Source organism: Salvelinus namaycush, chromosome 16, assembly GCF_016432855.1.
Source record: "Salvelinus namaycush isolate Seneca chromosome 16, SaNama_1.0, whole genome shotgun sequence".
Taxonomy (NCBI): Eukaryota; Metazoa; Chordata; class Actinopteri; order Salmoniformes; family Salmonidae; genus Salvelinus; species Salvelinus namaycush.
The window spans coordinates 2,291,310-2,311,956 of NC_052322.1; the positions used below are offsets into that span (position 1 = coordinate 2,291,310).

The 20,647-nt window shown below is 42.9% G+C and overlaps 1 pseudogene; it reads right to left on the reverse strand.

Annotated features, from left to right (window-relative positions):
- Positions 1-3,519: 3,519 nt before the first annotated feature.
- On the reverse strand, positions 3,520-19,722 carry LOC120060852 (annotated as a pseudogene).
- Positions 19,723-20,647: the final 925 nt, after the last annotated feature.

The window sequence follows — 20,647 nt, forward strand, 5'->3', positions numbered from 1 at the left end:
TCTGGTGTCTCAGGTGACGGCTACTGGAGTGGTTACCCAACTGTCTGGATGAATACCAAATGGCACCCTATTCCCTATGTATTGCATTTTTTTTGACCAGGGCTCATAGAGTTTCCCAAAAGCATTTTAAGGCCAAGTTCATCGTTAGAACCTTCGTAGGTGCATCGATAAATCTCCAAGCTGTTTCCATCTTCAGTAAAGTTGCACTTGAAAACGCTCGTTATCAATCAGATCAAGCGTTAACCGGCGATAGCCTATACGCGCATAGCTGATGTTTTGGAGGTGTAACTGCTTTGGAACCTTCAAATCAGTGAGCAGCTGCTCTTGATCATCGTCACGAAACAACATCTCACGTTCCAGTGTTCGAACTGGTGAACAAGGCTGCATGGGATTTCTCTTAATTAGACAATGTTAATGTCCACTTTAGGTACAATGCCAGGAGCAGCTTGTGGAATTGACAGCTCCAACACAGTTCCACCTCGACACCACAAAAAGAACCGCTATGCAGATGTTGGCTTAGGCGGATCTGATTGAATAGATGTGAACAAACAGATATGCTTTCAAAGTGCGTCGTTAGATTTGTAGCTTTCTTTGCCTTTTCCGCATCACTTTATACACAGAAGATCTCCGCTAAACATAGAATCAAGCTGTGACAGCCAATAACTTCGGAACGAAGCTGACTACAATTATAAAATTGTCAATGTCTTTGCAATTGTTACGAACAAGCAAAGCATAAAAACATGTTTCAAATGAACCGAGATGACTGCATTAAAAGATACATTCAGTAGGCCTATAGGCTAAACAGGGTTTGTACATTTAAATACATGTCATGTTATATTTTGCTAATTGTAGGCTACACTGTCAAATTTTTGCCTCAATATACAGTAAATGACCAAAAGTATGTGGACACCTGCTCGTCGAACATTTCATTCCAAAATCATGGGCATTAATATGGAGTTGATCCCTCCTTTGCTGCTATAACAGCCTCCACTCTTCTGGGAAGGTTTTCCACTAGATGTTGAAACATTGATGCTGGGACTTGCTTCCATTCAGCCACAAGAGCATTACTGATTAGGGCAATTAAGCCTGGCTCGCAGTCGGCGTTCCAATTAAGAATCATCTAGAATGTCATTGTATGCTGTAGTGTTAAGATTTCCCTACAATGGAACTAAAGGGCCTAGCCCGAACCATGAAAAACAGCCCTAGACCATTATTCTTCCTCCACCAAACTTTACAGTTTGCACTGTGCATTGGGTCAGGTAGCATTCTCCTGGCATCCACCAAACCCAGATTCGTCTGTCGGACTGCCAGATGGTAAAGCTTGATTTCCACTGCTCCAGAATCCAATGGTGGCAAGCTTTACACCACTCCAGCAGACGCTTGGCATTGCACATGGAGATCTTAGGTTTGTGTGCAGCTGCTCGGCCATTGAAGCCCATTTCGTGAAGCTCCCGACGTACAGTTCTTGTGTTGATGTTGCTTCCAGAGGTGGTTTGGAACTCGTTAGTGAGTGTTGCAACCGAGGACAGACGCTACGCGCTTCAGCACTCGGCAGTCCCGTTCTGTGAGCTTGTGTGGCCTACCACTTCACGGCTGAGCCGTTGTTGCTCCTAGATGTTTCCACTTCTCAATAACATCACTTACCGTTCACCGGGGCAGCTCTAGCAGGGCAGAAATTTTGACGAACTGACTTGTTGGAAAGGTAGCATCCTATGACGGTGCCAAATTGAAATTCACTGAGCTCTTCAGTAAGGCCATTCTACTGCCAATGTTTGTCTATGGAGATTGCATGGCGGTGAGCTCGGTTTTATACACGTGGCTGAAATAGCCGAATCCACTCATTTGAAGGGGTGTCCACATACTGTACTTTTGTATATATAGTGTATTTCATGATGTGTGACAACGTGTGCAATGATGCGCCACATATGTGATTTAGTGCATTATGATAGGGTAAGCATGAGCCTAGAATAAGCTACCTAAATATTTGCAGCCATAACGTGATAATATCGCTCTATAATATCTGTCGTCAGTATTGTGGAATGTTAAAGGTAATATTTTAATGGAGAAAGCTGATATGAGAGCAGTGCTGCCTTTCTTTCAATCCTGTCAGTATCGACACGTGATCCAACGACGCACTTACCTAACGTCCTTTCCGCGTGGTGTTTTGGGAATCGCATGCTGCATCTGTTTGTAGGAACAATGCATTTTTTAAAGCACTTGTAAGCCCAAGGTCCATCGCTATCGGGAAACCTGGCCCTGGTCAAAAGTAGTGCACTGCTGTATGTAGGGAATAGGGTGCCATTTTGGACGTAACAATATCTACTCTCTTTTGACTGAGAACTGCAAATTAGATTTGCTCTGCTGCCTACCTAACATGAAGCGCAGTAAAGAACGACGAAAGAAAACACACAAGTAAAATGTGACAACGTAAATGATTCAGGAGAAATGCAGTCATTTGCACACTAGGGCTCTATTCAAATCCGTATCGTGGAAGTTCAGCGCTACAGCGTGATTGAAATGTAAAGGCAATGTTCCCACGTTAGCCGAGACTGCATTCACGGTAAACGCTGCATATGTTCAATCGAACATTACCATCTCGCAATCTGTAGCGCTTCAGCGATAAAGATTGGATAGAGCCGTAGGGTTTACTACTTACTACGAGAAAATGAAAATCTAAAATCCCATCAATCACGCTCTGTAGGTTGTCTCTAGCCTGCCGATATTGCTGTCACGTACAGTAATCTCATGCAGGTTACAGACCTGCAGTATACACTTAGTACAGTGTCACGACTCCCTCTATATGATTACAACTAGACCAACAGCAACGGAGCTCTACTGTCGTAACCACACAGTCCAGTGAAATAAATGATCATTTAGTGACGTGCTCGTCTTCTGTCAGCCATTCAGAATTTAAGTGCACTCCAACCATCCCGTCCCGCCACCAAATATGATCTAGTTCAAAAGATATCGAGCATAACAACAAGCAACTACTAGGCTATTCTATGTCTCCCTTCTGGAGTGCTTAGCGGTCATAGTGAGAAGTAGATATACAGAGGATAGATAGGGCGAGCAGGGTCACCTAAACTATGCACTGCCATTCCATACCACTTCTTTCTCTACTCGTATAATGTGTTTTCTGTCCAACCAAGATCAACTGCAAATAACAGGGTCTTTAAACGTCAAACTTCAACTTTTAACCCTGCAAATATACAGTAGATCAAATTAGCCTGTGTTTACAACCAAACTGGGATTTTTTAACACACCCCACCTACAATGTACAACACTCCTTTCATCAAAATAATTGAAACATTGTGATTTCTGAATCATATTTGGCGCATTGCACAAAAAATAACCAAAATATTTTGATGAAATCTATGGAGACGGTGGAGAGGAAGGTTCCAGAATCAATCAGTCCATGTGCTGTGACCTCCGAGTTGTGTGACATCACAAAAACCCTTTTGTCCTTCCATCACCACACTCCTGAGACTAGTCGAGAGTTCAGGGTCAAAGGTAAGGGCTTCAGTAGTAGTAACGTTGCATCTCTGTCCAGTTGGTGATCCAGTACTTTTTGCCTGCATCCTCCGTCTGGAAGCCAATGTTGAACTGGTAGCGCTCCTCTTTACGGATTTTCACTCCATAGTACTTTGGCATAATCTGGTAGTAGATGGCCCGCTTGAAGAAGCCAAGCTGTTGGGAAGACAGACAACACAGTAGGGAAAGCCATATTCAAATAGTGTTGATTTTAGAATTGTTTATTTTTAAAAAATGTAACAATCACAAAATCTGGAGGCTAAACTAAGGAATTAGACAAAAATAGACCATGTAGGTCAGTCAAAGAAATACATTTTCCCATAGAGTAAAAAACAGATTGAAGAAGAGAGAGAGTAAAGGCATTCATCAGGAGAGTGAGAGACACGTTGTGTCTATGGCCTCTAATTGACCATACACCTGTCTAGATATTATGTTATATTCAGTATCAGAATGAATAGATCATGGACTCGTGGTTAATTATTCTAATCTCCTGTCCTCGCCAGTAGATAGGGTTCTTTACGACGCGTCAGCACGGTAATGGCTGCCTGCGGCTCGGTGGTATGAGGTTGTTCAACCTCCACCCCTCGTTTGGGACGCTTGCTCCTGTTCTCGGACAACTGGGGAGAGAGAGAGAGAGACAGACAGGAGAGGAAGAGAGGGGGAATAAGGGAGAAAAGGTGATTAGAGGAAGAGACAAAAAGGAGAGGAGGTGGAGGGGAAGAACCACACTGCATTACATAATTACTGGTGTGGAAATGAAGACAACTCCTGCATATCTTCCCAAAATACCATTGACCTTTTCAGTCTATCTTTGTGCAGACATAATTATATTTAGCCTGTTTTAGACTTGTGAGTCAGGTCCAAGTCTGGTTTCATTGGGTGTTTTGTTCCAAATAGTATTCCTTATTCCAAATATTGGTGATTAACTGTGGGTGTAAACACAGATTATGTTAGAAGCCCCCCCAATAAATAAAATAAAAACAGATTAGTTGAGGGACCTTTATATTTTGAAAAGGCCTCCGCTGCTGGAACGTGTCCCTTCCTCCGCCCCCACTGACTGCTTTGTTCTCACTCTTGGTTGTTACAAGCAGCGAGGCAGTGTGTGAGTGAGGGAAAAAAGTAGCACCACCATAATTACTCACCGCACTGGGGAAAGTAATTGTTGTTGGCGACAACAAAGTATGTTTAAGTAAAAAGTTTATGAATGTGAATTAACTTTGATATGTGAACGAACGTGAGCAACCATAAGCTTTCTCCCGGCTAGTAGCTTTACATGTAGATTTGTTAGTTTAGTCATTTTTTTGCTGTGTCAGACAGGCAGAGAGGGAGAGAGAGAGGGAGAGAGAGAGAGGACACAAATCAACAGGTAAGAGATTGAGAAGTGCCTCTCCAAGCCCATAGAGTTCATAGGCTGATGATCTGTCATAGTGTGAATCTGAGTTATCATATATGATCTCTGATGAAATGATAACACCTTAAGTCTAGAGGGTGTATTGCATGTGTTAACTTCATAAAGAGGTAAGGACCCCTTGCCGTGGCACACAGAATGGGGCGGGGGTGGCTGTTTCCATTGGTTGAGGTACGTTCTCATTCCACCACGCCTCGACACAACGTAGCATGCATCGTGAATAATGAGCAGTCAGCACGCCTTTTCCCCAAAATGTACAGTCATTGCACTCTACAGTGCATTCGGAAAGTATTCAGACGCCTTCCTTTTCCCCACATTTTGTTACATTACGGCCTTATTCTAAAAGGAATTAAATAAATAAAAAAATCCTCCGCAATCTACACACGATACCTCATAATGACAAAGCGAAAACAGGTCTTTAGACATTTTTGCAAGTGTATTTCAAATAAAAATTGAAATACCTTATTGACATAAGTATTCAGACCCTTTGCTATGAGACTTGAACTGAGTTCAGGTGCATCCTGTTTCCATTGATCATCAACTTGATTGGAGACCACCTGTGGTAAATTCAATTGATTGGACATGATTTGGAAAGGCACATAACTGTCTACATAAGGTCCCACAGTTGACATTGCATGTCAGAGCAAAAACCAAGTCATAAGGTCGAAGGAATTGTCCGTAGAGCTCCGAGACAGGATTGTGTCGAGGCACAGATCTGGGGAAGGGTATCAAAAAATGTCTGCAGCATTGAAGGTCTCCAAGAACACAGTGGCCTCCATCATTCATAAATGGAAGAAGTTTATAACCACCAAGACTCTTCCTAGAGCTGGCCGCCCGGCCAAACTGAGCAAACGGGGGAGAAGGGCCTTGGTCAGGGAGGTGACCAAGAATCCGATGGTCACTCTGACAGAGCACCAAAGTTCTTCTGTGGAGAAGGAATAACCTTCCAGAAGGACAACCATCTCTGCAGCACCACCAATCAGGCCTTTATGGTAGACTTGGAGACGGGACTGGGAGACTAGTCAGGATCGAGGGAAAGATGTATGGAGCAAAGTACAGAGAGATCCTTGATGAAAACCTGCTCCAGAGCGCTCAGGACCTCAGACTGGGGTGAAGGTTCACCTTCCAACAGGACAGCAACACTAAGCACACAAAAATGTCTTAGAACCTGTTTTCGCTTTGTCATTATGGGGTATTGTGTGTAGATTGATGAGGGGAAATATTTTGATCCTTTTTAGAATAAGGCTGTAAAGTAGCAAAATGTGGAAAAAGTCAAGGGGTCTGAATACTTCCCGAATGCACTGTATGTTTGTACAATTTGGTAAGTGTAATCAAAAAGTCAACACGCTGTTCTATAACAATGGTGTATATAAACCCTGGATTGCTGATGCTATGTATTGGCCATTGAGAGGCTTTGAAGCCCTTTTATTGTTATGTTTAGCTCACATAATATAATCTAAAAGTATGCATTAAGGTGTCTGTTATAAAAATAAATGTGTCAAAAATGACTGTAGACATTAATAAATGCATTTCTATATATGGGTTAGCTGGCATCTCACGAAAATGTCGTGTGCATTTCCTTGGGGCAGAAGTCAGCATATTGTTGTGATTCTGGATGGCCAAATTGCTTGCAAAAATGACAAGAAATTGCCATTTGGGGAATCGTGTCTCGTTTCAGCTCATTTCATCTTGTTATTGATACCATGTCTTGTTTTGAGGTGTTTTGACAGATGTCATGTCAATGCTAATATGGCAAAAAAATTGCTAGCTATCTTGTCAGTTTATCCATAATCTTTGGTTCTAGTGCCCTGTTCAGCTGGAGGACGGACATAACTAACATGCCTCTGATTCTAAAGAATCATGTCAGTTCAATTCATGGCATTTCTGTCAACAACAAGCCCAACACAAACCCACTGAGCTATATAATCCCCGCTCTGCCCATCGCTTGTCTGTTTGGAAAGCCTCGGCGATCCCGCCCACAGCCGACCCGTTCCGTGTGCCGCGTGAGGGGCTTCTCTGGAGGAGAGAGGCAGACTTGATGATACCCATGGACAGACCGTTTGAGAGAGAGAGGCTACAAACCAACAGGTAAGATAGTGAGAAGTGCCTCTCCAAGCTCATAGTTCATAGACTGAATGATCATAAATGATCTCTGATTAAGTGATAACAGATTAAGTCTCGAGGGTGTATTGCATGTGTGAACTTAATGCAGGAGAGAGTCAGCCATGATGATATTTTATTTTTGATAATTGTGGAGTGGAGACTGATTCATTTCAGTTTGACCTTTAAAAAAAAATGTAAACAGTTTTGAACGGTGCATGTTGATGGTTATTATTACAGTATAATAACTGTATTATAAGTTGAAAATATGACATTATGTTTAAAACCATACTTTATATAGAGCAGCATTAGTAACAACCTGGCAGGGGCAAAGAAAGAGTACAAAATGGTTGTTTAGTTGAATATATCCACATTAACAGTCAGACTGGTATTCAGTACAGTATGAATGGCCATGGCCCAAAGACTGATTGGACTGTACCAGAGTAAGTGCCCCTCTGCAAGGCCCCCTTAGCCTTGTAAATGTGCACCTTTGTATGTTAAGATTTGTCTGTGTCCTTTTCTCAGAAGTCACTAGAAATTAGCATTTAAAACCTGTTTCTGTGGCCTCTGGTAACTCACCGTGAGGTTGAGCAGATTGACGATGTCCCCTGGAGGGACACAGTGTGTCTCAGTTGTCCCTTTGGTAACGATCTCAGTCAGGTAGAGAAGCCACTTCCCATTGGTCACCTCGTGGGGCAACTCAAACTCCATGGCCAGGGGTCCCCAGCGCACCCAGAGGCTCTCCCTCCACTGACACCTGGTGGTAGAACGGTGGTATCACAGCCACCACAGGAAAAACACATGGCAACAGAACAGATATCGATATAAAAATGACAATGTATACAGAGCTTACGGGATTCCTCATTCTGTGTGACTACAAAGCATGTCTATTCTACATAAATCATTTATATCTAAATGTTCTGTAATGTGATCCAGTTTATTTGGCGTCTCTTCCCCCACAACGTCACAAGAAGAAGCAGTGTGGTGTTTATAGTAATATTAACCGCACATTATCATTTTTTTCTGCCAACACCTAGCTACACCTAGCTACACCTAGCTCGCCCACACAATTCCAGACAACTGACAATCTGTCCAGAACATATTACTTCGCAAAACTGTTCAGCCTACAATTACAGCTCAGACTTAAAGGGAAGCATCACTCACTAGCCCACAACATAGCTGACGTTAGCTAAGTGCTGGTGTCTCACCTTGAAGATCTATTCCACCAGACTGCCCACGTCACTGGTGGTGTTCATAGCTGACTCCCCCATCACCTTCCCGCTGAAGTAGGTCTGGACCAGAGGCTTGTCTCTGTTTAGAGGAGGGGGGGGGGGAGAGGAAGGAAGGATGGATGGAAGAACAAGAAGAAGGGGGATGACAATGGAAGTTAGATTGTGAAACAGGCTCTTGGCCTTGCATTAGGACAACGTGGTGTGTGTGCCTGAAGTTACACTTACATGGAAAAGGAAGTCTGGATGAAGTTCTCTATCAGCAGGACCACAGTGTACAGGTCATTCTGCTCACTCAACCTGGAGAAACAACAGGGTTTATTTGGTTAGTTTATTTACCCAATTATATTCATATATCCCCCTCGGACATAAAGACTGACTGCTGTAAATATGAGATAATGATATGAGAATGTAGAGTGACGACAACTATCTCCTGTTGCTTACGTAGACAACAGGTGTTCAGGTTGATTCCGGATGTTTCAAAGATGAGCTGCAGAGAGACCTGCAAACCATGGGAGGGGTCGTGAGACTTGAACTATCACAAGGCAACATTACAGTAGGGTAAAACCAATGATGTGGTGTACTGTATAATCTCTATGGGTTAAAAGAGTATGGCCTTACCATCTCATTGCTCCTCGGTGGACTCCCCAGCTCACAGATAACAGTCTTCTCGGCACTACATTTTACATCAGGATCCTACAAATAAATACACATAGTCAATCAAATGTATTTTATAAAGTCCTTTTCACATCAGCAGTTGTTACAGAGTGCTATTCTGATACCCAGCCTAAAACCCCAAAGGACAAGCAATGCAGATGCAGAAGCACAGTGGCCAGGACAAACTCCCCAGAAAGGCAGGTACCTAGGAAGAAACCTAGAGAGGAACCAGGCTCCGAGGGGTGGCCAGTCCTCTTCTGGAGATTAAAAGAGCACATAGCCATTTATGCCAGATCGTTCTTCAAGACGTTCAAACTTTCTTAGATGACCAGCAGGGTCTAGTAATAACCACAGTGATTATAGAGGGTGCAACAGTTCAACAGCTCACGAGTAAATATCAGTTGGCATTATGACACTATTACCTGTATGTACAGAACATAGTTGACAGAGCAATTAAAGTCAATGGACCTGTCAATAGTCAGACTTCACCTAACCCTTTGTCACTCTCTGGTGGATGTACCTGGGAACGCACGCTAGAGTATCTGAGAGTGGAGGGGATGGAGATGTTGAGCATGGCTTGGTGGGCGTCCTCAGCTACCTTCCCAGGGCCAGGCAGGTTAGTTACCTCCACTAGTAGCATCATCTTCTTCACATTATTGCCGTACTGCCGCAATGGGTGGTTCCCCTGGCTGTATGCACACAGAACATCACAGTTCATGTATAAGGGACCATGGACAAAATATTGCGCCAGAGGGAAATCGTGTGAATCTGAAGCACTGGGGTCCAAACCAATTTTTGGTGGGGACCTACATGATTTGATAGAGTTGAGGCTTGATCCATTTTAGATTGATTGAATTACAACATGCAGTTCTTAGAGTAACATCGACTTTCAATGTATTCAGACGGACGATCTGCCCGATACCACATGAATAACATCTTCTTCTGTGTTTTCCACATACCTGGGGTAAGGCTTCAGTCTCTCGTTAGCAAACTTAGCTGTTAGCTGCAGGTTACTGGTGCACTTGTTGTCTGAGCCACATTCCTTCTGAAAGTTGATCTGCAAAAAAACGGGAAGAAAGAGTTTGAAAAAACATCACACTCATCACTACGTACTCACTGGAATCAGGTTATTCCTAAATCAGTAACATACCGCCTTCCTCTCACTCATTTTCTGTTTGTGGCTCAATACAGGGTAGGAGTCCAGGTTCTGCAGGGCTTTCCTGACTTTCTGTTCATCCAGGGACACATTCAGGGAGAAAACCACCGGCTCCAGTTTGTCCCTCACATATTCCTGGAGAAGATGTGTAACGGTTGTCGTTGGTGGAAGGAGAAGAGGACCAAAGTGCAGCGTGGTACGTATTCATAATAAATTTAATAAAGAATGAATACTCAACAAACGAACAGTTCTGTAAGGTGCAAACAAAAACACTAAACAGAAAATAACTACCCACAACCCATAGTGGGAAAACAGGCTACCTAAGTATGATTCTCAATCAGAGACAACGATCGACACCTGCCTCTGATTGAGAACCATACTAGGCCAAACACATAGAAATATAACGACTAGAACAAAACATAGAAAAACAACATAGAATGCCCACCCCAACTCACGCCCTGACCAACTAAAATAAAGACATAAAAAAGGAACTAATGTCAGAACGTGACAAGATGACATAGATGAGTGTGTGTTCCTGTGTGATCAGTCATATGTGTGCGTGTGTGTGTGTGTGTGTGTCTGTCCTGTGTGATCAGTCATATGCGTGTCTGTGTGTACAGTATTTTACCTCTACTCTGAGCTCCAGCACCTGACACTCGGTCTTGGGAGATGGCATGTTGAGGAGGCCTGTGTAGGTGTCATGCTTATTGACCAGGAAGTGAACTCGAGGGTTCCGGCGATCCATGTCAGCTTCCACTGTGTACTTCACCGCTACACAGGGAGGAAAGACAAAAGTAGTTAGATGTACAGCCAGAAATAAGTACAGGCCAGGTGTATATACTGTGTGAGGATGTATTAGAAAAGGAATGACACTTATGTTTTTCTTGAAACCTTTGTTCCCATTGCTGAGAGTGTAGGAGAAACAGACTGTTATGGTCAAACTGTAGGAGACATAGAGAAGAGATGCCAATGCTTCATTTTAAGGGGTCCTTATTACAATGTTATTACATACAGTATGTAAGTACACTGTAACAAGTATCGTAATTAAATTGTATTAATTCATAGTTACACTGTACTAACAACATGTAGCTGGTGGTAATTGCAGTCTGTAATTACAGAGGCGTAGCAACAAATGCATGTTGCCATGATTGTTACAAATGTTAAAGTTTCTGATAGCATACGAAAGCACAATACTTCAGCCTGCACAAACCAACTGATAAGTGTTGAAAGTGTCGTAGCTGAATCAGAATTAGTTAGGTAACATAGATAAATAAGATGTTTTATTTACTTTATACTTGTCATTGGAATGTCTTCTTTTGGACTATACTGTTGGCAGTTGCATTTTCCTTTCTCCTCTAGGGAAAAGTCACTTGGGGCCCAGAGAGGGGAGAGGTCAGGCTTTTCTTTTACATGTCTGGTAATATGCAGAATATCAGAAAGGGAGAAGTCAGCTTTGAACATTGTCTTCATAGGTGAATATATCTGTGAAACCATGTGAAGGGCTCCACTATGTCTGTACTCCAGTCACTCCCTCATTTTCCCATTGGGGGGGAGGAGTATGGCAGTGTCTGGAACCATTGTATTACCCCTCTGATGTTGAACTTATCTTTCATAGTATATGACCTAGAGGTTCACTCCCCTTAGTGAGCTTCTCCAGGAGTGGGGAGAAGAGGGGGTGTATTTGAGATGGGAGTATCTAGAATTTACAATTGATATATGCCATTGGATGAGGTAATGTTTTGGTACTAAGAAGTACCAAGAACGAGATTAGAACCTCGTCTTAGAGAGCAAACTGAACAATAATTTATAGCTAATGCTATCTGGCTATGGGATACTCCTCTCTAAAGTAAAAGGCCCTTGGTGAAGTTCCTAAGATCTGTGGTTCGTCATGTAAGTTGAGAGGGGTGTATCTTGGCTATAAAAGACACTAAGTATTTTTTGTTAGCACTCTCAGAGAATTCATTTATAGACACTGAATTGATCTGAGAGTCAAAGGGCTATGGTGAAGCTCATATAATTAAAGATGGAGTTTAAAATATAACTCTGACTTGTGTGTGGTTTGTAAACTCTCCTCATTTAGTAATACAGGAAATTACCACGACAAATGTCGACCACCTCATTCACACAACTCTGAATAAAAGGGCTCTGGAGTCTGATCCCCAGGCCCAGGTCAAGCTTTCGTTTCAAATTCATGGAAGTCATTACACAATTACAGACAGGCAACATGAAAAACGACAAGTAATCTAGTAAAAACCGTAGAAATCACAGGAGTATAACGAAGTCATTAAACAGCAAATTAAAAACATTGACATTTCAAGAAATCAGCCTCAAAATCCTTCATCAATGATTTAAAAACCCAAATCAGGACAAGTTCTTCCAGTTTAAAAGTATTTTGTAAGGCCTTCCAAGCCGATGGTGCAGAGTACATAAAAGCCCTTTTACCAAATTCAGTTAGGTTATTTGGAACAGTTAGCAGAATAAAGTCCAGCGAACGAAGAGAGTACCCACCACATTTCTGAACAATAAAAATGCCCAAATAAAATGGTAGTAAAGCCAAAATGGCTTTGTAAATACAAGTATACCAGTGACTGAGCCTACGAGTGACTAAAGAAGGCCAGCCAACCCTGGTATTCAAAGTGCAGTGGTGCGTAAGGGTTTTGCAGTTTAAAATACATCTCAATGCTCCATGGTAAAGGGGGTAAATTGATCTCAAACACTTAATGGAAGCGTTCATATATAAAATTTCACCGTAGTCTACTATAGGCATAAATGTAGCTGATACAAGCCTCCTTCTGGCTTCAAAAGAAAAACAGGCCTTATTCATAAAATAAAATCCCAACTTCAGCTTACATTCTTTTGTAAGTTGTTGAATATGCAATTTAAAAGAGAGCCATCATCATTTAAAATTCCAATATATTTATATGAGGTTACAGCCTCAATCTCATTGCCCTGACAGGTAGTAATAGGTGAAAGGTTCAGAGGTCTATTTTTTTGCTTTAGAAAACACCATTAGTTGAGTTTTGTCAGCATTGAGGATAAGCTTTAATTGACACAAGGTACGTTGAACAGTATAAAAAGCCGTTTGCAAATCTGGAAAGCTTTTGTGAGAGACGAGGCACAACAATAAATAACAATATCATCAGCATAAAAGTGAAGTTGCGCATTTTGCATATTTTTGTCTAAATTATTTATATAAATACTGAATGAGATGGGACCAAGTATAGAGCCCTGGGGCACACCATTACAGACAGACAATTTAACAGACATAAGCCCATCAAATTGAGTGCACTGAGTTCTATCAGACAGATAATTAGCAAACCATGCAACTGCATGAGCCGAAAGACCTACGCTCGACAATCTCTACCTCGGTATAGCATGATCAACTGTATCAAAAACCTTAGCGAGATCAATAAAAAGTGAGACCCAGTGCTGTTTTTTTTTCAAGGGCTTCAGTGATATCATTTAAAACCTTCATGGCTGCTGTAATTGTGCTATGCTTCTTCCTGAAACCCGATTGGTACAGTGATAAAATAGAGTTAGTATATAACAAATGATTTTAGCTGTTCTCTAACAAGGGTTTCAAGTATTTTCCGCCAGGGGTGACAGCTTTGAGATTGGCCTATAATTATTTTAAAGAGTTGGATCTCCCCCTTTTAAAAGTGGTAGGACAAATGCTGATTTCCAGATCTTTGGGATTTCATTACATTCCAGGGTTAGATTGAACAGATATGTACGTAGTTCAGCTATGAAATCAACTGCCAGATTTAAAAAATAGGGATCAAGATGATCAGGACCTGCAGGCTTTCTCTGTTATACGCATTTCAGGGCTTTATGTACCTCCTGCACTGAGAATGGCAAAAAGCTAAATGTTTGACCAGCTCTCACTGATTCATCCACACAGGGTTTTACAGAGACAAAGGACACTGAATCAAACAGCCTACAAAGTGCTCATTGCAACAATTTAGCATTTCAGTTTTGTCATATGCAGCAACAGGGTCCTTCAATACACATGACGGTAATTCATTAACATGAATGTTACCAGACATACACTACCGTTCAAAAGTTTGGGGGTCACCTAGAAATATCCTTGTTTTTGAAAGAAAAGCACATTTTTTGTCCATTAAAATAACATAAAATTGAGAAATACAGTGTAGACATTGTTAATGTTGTAAATGACTATCGTATGTGGACACGGCTGATTTTTTATGGAATATCTACATAGGCGAGAAACAGACGCCTCACAAGTCCTCCACTGGCAGCTTCATTAAATAGTACCCGCAAAACACCTGTCTCGACGTCAACAGTGAAGAGGCTACTCCGGAATGCTGGCCTTCTAAGCAGAGTTGCAAAGAAAAAGCCATATCTCAGACTGTCCAATAAAAAGAAAAGATTAAGATGGGCAAAATAACACAGACACTGGACAGACAGACGAAGACTGTAAAAAAGTGTTATGGACAGACAAATCTAAGTTTGAGGTGTTCGGATCACAAAGAAGAACATTCGCGAGACGCAGAAAAAATTTAAAGATGCCGGAGGAGTGCTTGACGCCATCTATCAAGCATGGTGGAGGCAATGTGATGGTCTGATGGTGCTTTGGTTGGGGTAAAGTGGGATCTTGAAGAAGGAAGGTTATCACTCCATTTTACAATGCCATTCCATACCCTGTGGACAGCGCTTAATTGGAGCCAATTTCCTCCTACAACAGGACAATGACCCAAAGCTCTAAACTATGCAATAACTATTTAGGGAAGAAGCAGTCAGCTGGTATTCTGTCTATAATGGAGTGGCCAACACAGTCATTGGATCTCAACCCTATTGAGCTGTTGTGAGAGCAGCTTGACCGTATGGTACTTAAGAAGTGCCCATCAAGCCAATCCAACTTGTGGGAGGTGCTTCAGGAAGCATGAGGTGAAATCTCTTCAGATGACCTCAACAAATTGACAACTAGAATGCCAAAGGTCTGCAAGGCTGTAATTGCTGCAAATGGAGGATTCTTTGACGAAAGCAACAACATAATTATTATTTCAATTAAAAATCATTATTTGGCCTCCCGGGTGGCGCAGTGGTCTAGGGCACTGCATCGCAGTGCTAACTGCGCCACCAGAGTCTCTGGGTTCGCGCCCAGGCTCTGTCGCAGCCGGCCGCGACCGGGAGGTCCGTGGGGCGACGCACAATTGGGCTAGCGTCGTCCGGGTTAGGGAGGGTTTGGCCGGTAGGGATATCCTTGTCTCATCGCGCTCCAGTGACTCCTGTGGCGGGCCGGGCGCAGTGCGCGCTAACCAAGGGGGCCAGGTGCACGGTGTTTCCTCCGACACATTGGTGCGGCTGGGTTCCGGGTTGGAGGCGCGCTGTGTTAAAGAAGCAGTGCGGCTTGGTTGGGTTGTGCTTCGGAGGACGCATGGCTTTCGACCTTCGTCTCTCCCGAGCCCGTACGGGAGTTGTAGCGATGAGACAAGATAGTAATTACTAGCGATTGGATACCATGAAAATTGGGGAGAAAAGGGGATAAAATTTTTAAAAAACAAACAAAAAAAAAAACATTATTTACAACCTTGTCAACGTCTTTACTATATTTCCTATTCATTTTGCAACTAATTTCATGTATGTTTTAAAGGAAAACAAGGACATTTCTAAGTGACCCCAAACTTTTGAACGGTATTGTAGACTTAATAGCCTTCCAAGACTTTCTTGGGTCATTCAGGTTATCAGTGGTAACAGACATAAAATATTCTGACTTGGCCTTCTTGAGAAGAGAAGGACAATTGTTTCGTAACTGCCTAAAAAGAAGCCAATCAGCATCAGAACATGATTTCCTTGCTTTAGCACAGGCTAGATTACGTTCGTGAATTATACAAGACAGCTCAGAAGAAAACCATGGATTATCCCATCCTTTAACTGGAAAAAAACATAATTAAAGAATTTCCAGGCAGTTTCCACATCAGGAATAAGCTCAATCTTGCTCCAGTCAAAATAAAATCAAAACAAATCATGAAAGAAAGCCTGCTCATTAAAACTCTTCAAATTTCTCTTACGAATAAAGCGTGGGTTTGTCTTGGTAACCTTAGAATTTCTAACAGCAACATCAGCACAATGGTCACTTAAATCATTACAAAAAACACCAACCGTGGAACATTTGTCAATATCAAATCAATCAGGGTAGATTTCTCTGGACATTTGAGATTTGGGCAGGTGGGTGAGTTAATCAACTGGGTAAGATTCATAGAATTACAAAACATTTTAAAAAACATCAGACGCTGGCTTTAACCAACACCAGTTGAGATCACCAATCCAGATCATTTCACTGTAAAGAAGTTTAGACATAAGGTGCATCAGAGAAGAAAATGCATCACAGAGAGCAGAGAGGGGGGTCTATAACAGCCAATCACAGTTATAGAGAGACCCTTTTAAACCTCAAGATTCAAAGCAAGAAATTCCAACTGTTTATAAATAGTTTCAGACTTTGCCACACTTACAAGGAATATAGTCTTTACATATATAGCCACACCCCCACTCGATCAGTGTGACACACATTGTAACTAACCATTCATACAAATATCCTTATCAAGAACAGACTTGCTGAGCCAGGTTTCAGAAAACATAATTAAATCAGCATCAGTTGATTTAGCCCAAATCTTAACCCCATCAATTTTTGACAACACATTTAATTGAAAAATACCAAAACCAGAACTAGATTTAAAATCAGAAGGGGTTTGGAGACAATGCATATCAGGGCCAGGGTTAGGTTGCACGTTACCTGATATCAACAAAAGAAGAATAGCTAGGCACCTCTGTTTAATAACATTGCACGGCTTCTCTTTTTTAAGAGACCTACTGCAAGCGAATTCTACAAGTGAGTTTCCAGACAATAGAAAACAGTCATTTAAAACCATTAGACTTTGATAGTGACACAAGTTTGTACTGTTCACATCATGCCACAAATGCATCGGCACTTGGACGAGTGGACCTAGGGAAAAATTTGCGAGTTCCCGCAGACAAAATGTCTAATGGAAGGGAGAGCACATTGTCACCCGGCTACCCCAACCCTGGCCAACAGCTTCGACACCCCCCGCAGCTACTTGCCCAAGCCTCCCTAGCTTCTCCTTCACCCAAATCCAGATAGCAGATGTTCTGAAAGAGCTGCAAAACCTGGACCCGTACCCGTACAAATGAGCTGGACTAGACAATCTCGACCCTCTCATTCTAAAATGATCCGCAGCCATTGTTGCAACCCCTATTACCAGTCGGTTCAACTCGCTTTCGTATCGTCCGAGATCCCTAAAGATTGGAAAGCTGCCGCGGTCATCCCCCTCTTCAAAGGGGATGACACTCTAGACCCAAACTGTTATAGACCTATATCCATCCTGCCCTGCCTTTCTAAAGTCTTAGAAAGCCAAGTTAATAAACAGATCACTGACCATTTCGAATCCCACCGTACCTTCTCCGCTGTGCAATCCGGTTTCCGAGCTGGTCACGGGTGCACCTCAGCCACGCTCAAGGTACTAAACGATATCATAACCGCCATCGATAAAAGACAGTACTGTGCAGCCGTCTTCATTGTTCTGGCCAAGGCTTTTGACTCCGTCAATCACCGTATTCTTATCGGCAGACTCAACAGCCTTGGTTACTCAAATGACTGCCTCGCCTGGTTCACCAACAACTTCACGGACAGAGTTCAGTGTGTCAAATCGGAGGGCCTGTTGTCCGGACCTCTGGCAGTCTCTATGGGGGTGCCACAGGGTTAAATTCTCGGGCCGACTCTTTTCTCTGTATATTTCAACGATGTCGCTCTTGCTGCGGGTGATTCCCTGATCCACCTCTACGCAGATGACACCCTTCTGTATACATCAGGCCCTTCTTTGGACACTGTGTTAACTAACCTCCAAAAAGAGCTTCAATGCCATACAACACTCATTCCGTGGCCTCCAACTGCTCTTAAATGCTAGTAAAACCAAATGCCTGCTCTTCAACAGTTCACTGCCCGCACCCGCCCACCCGACTAGTATCACTACTCTGGACGGTTCTGACTTAGAGTATGTGGACAACTACAATTACCTAGGTGTCTAGCTAGACTCTAAACTCTCCTTCCAGACTCATATTAATCATCTCCAATCCAAAATGAAATCTAGATTCGGCTTCCTATTTCACAACAAAGCCTCCTTCACTCACGCCGCCAAACATACCCTCGTAAAACTGACTATCCTACCAATCCTCGACTTCGGCAATGTCAAAATAGCTTCCAACACTCTACTCACAAACTGGATGCAGTCTATCACAGTGCCATCCGTTTTGTCACCAAAGCCCTTATACCACCCACCACTGCGACATGTATGCTCTAGTCGGCTGGCCCTCGCTACATATTCGTCGCCAGACCCTCTGGCTCCAGGTCATCTATAAGTCTATGCTAGGTAAAGCTCCGCCTTATCTCAGCTCACTGGTCACGATAACAACACCCACCCGTAGCACGCACTCCAACAGGTATATCTCACTGGTCATCCCCAAAGCCAACACCCCCTTTGGCCGCCTTTCCTTCCAGTTCTCTGCTGCCAATGACTGGAATGAATTGAAAAAAATCGCTGAAGCTGGAGACTTATATTTCCCTCACTAACTTTAAACATCAGCTATCTGAGCAGCTAACCGATTGCTGCAGCTGTACATAGCCCATCTGTAAATAGGCCACCCAATCTACCTACCTCATCCCCATAATGTTTTAATTTACTTTTCTGCTTTTTTGCACACCATTATTTCTACTTGCACATCATCATCTGCTCATCTATCACTCCAGTGTTAATTTGCAAAATTGTAATTGCTTCGCTACTATGGCCTATTTATTGCCTTACCTCCTCACGCCATTTGCACACACTGTATATAGACTTTCTTATTTTTTCCTATTGTGTTATTGACTGTACGCTTGTTTTTTCCATGTGTAACTCTGTGTTGTTTTTTGTGTCGCACTGCTTTGCTTTATCTTGGCCAGGTCGCCGTTGTTTTTTTTTTTAAGTGCTTGAGCTCAGGGCGGTTCGCCTGGCACTCCAACAGTTCCTGCCCTACTTGAAGGGGAAGGCATGTCCTGGTCAGATCAGACAACATGTATATCAATCACCGGGGGGACTGAGATCATGGCACCTCCACGGACTATCACCTCCACGGACTATCAGGGGCTATCAGGCTGCTCCTGATAGCCCCATACTGGCCGAGATGACCATGGTTCAGCCTCCTGTTGTCCCTCCTCTTTGGGACCCCATGGCAGCTTGCTGCTGAGACACGACCTGCTCTCTCAGGCTCGGGGGACGCTGTGGCATCCAGCTTTGGGCTTGGCCCCTGAGAGGCGTAAATGGGCTAGGACTTCAGGACAATTTGGTGAACACGTTGCAGAACACCAGGGCTTCCTCCACCAACTTGTCATATCAAATGCGGTGGGGCATATTCTGTACTTGGTGTGAGGGTCATAATGTTGCCCACGAGTCGTGAGATGTACAAATGGTTTTACACTTTTTACAATCACTGCTTATTGCGGGCTGTACGGCATCTACTTTGATAGTGTACTTGGCCACAATTTTGGCATGCCATGATGATGGCCCGAGGGACCCATGGGTGGCCACCCATTGCTCTCCAAGTTCATGAAGGGAGTTAGACGTATGCATCGAGCCCCTGGGGTTAGCGTCTTTGAAGCACCTATCTATGAAGGTGGCATTCCTGTTGGCTATTACCTCCACTAAGAGGGTTAGTGAACTTCATGCTCTTTCAGTGAGCGCTGATTCTGCGCTCTGGCACACAGACGACAGTGCTCTGAAATCGTAGTAGATAGCTAGAGTGAATTTACGAACTCACCCTAGGTTGAAGATGACAAAGGTTAAGACAACGGGATTCTAATATCCCATAACTCTTTGCAACAATGGGGCCAGCTATGCTAGTTAGCAACGGCGCTGGTCCCAGATTTGTGACGACGTTGTCTTAACCTGTATATTTTCTACCTAGCTTTTACTTTCTGCTCTGCTCCTATCAGTACACTTGGAGTAGACCCAGTCGGTATTGGATATAACGTCACACGGCCCTGCCCGCCTGTGGGGGAAACAACCTGTGGTTACCTAGGTTACCCCATTTGCTCACAGCAAAAACTTAACCTTTTTTCAAACATAATTTTCTTGTTTTCTTGTTTTAGTCAATTACAAAACTACATTTAAGAAAAGTACAACATGTCTGAAGATTACTTTTCAACATTGCCCGCTCCCTAGTATTGTCATTACTTAGAAAAACATAATATTGTAGGGCTTCCCTCATGCCCGTTTTCATGACGATGCTGGTAGTGAGTGCTAGCTAGCTAGCTACCAACCGTAACATTTAGCTAGCCAAGACCAACAACACAAACAAACGGACTATACAGCTACAAGTGGTGATTGGAGTTACAAACGGACTGTACAGTCCACCCATTATGCCATCATTGACTTGAATGGAGACTTCTATTCCGTTCTATTAATTGTATTTCTATGGTGTGGCATGAGGTACTCTGTTCATGAATAATGTTTGCAACACCTTTTGATAATATTAACTTTTCCCAATGATTTTGTT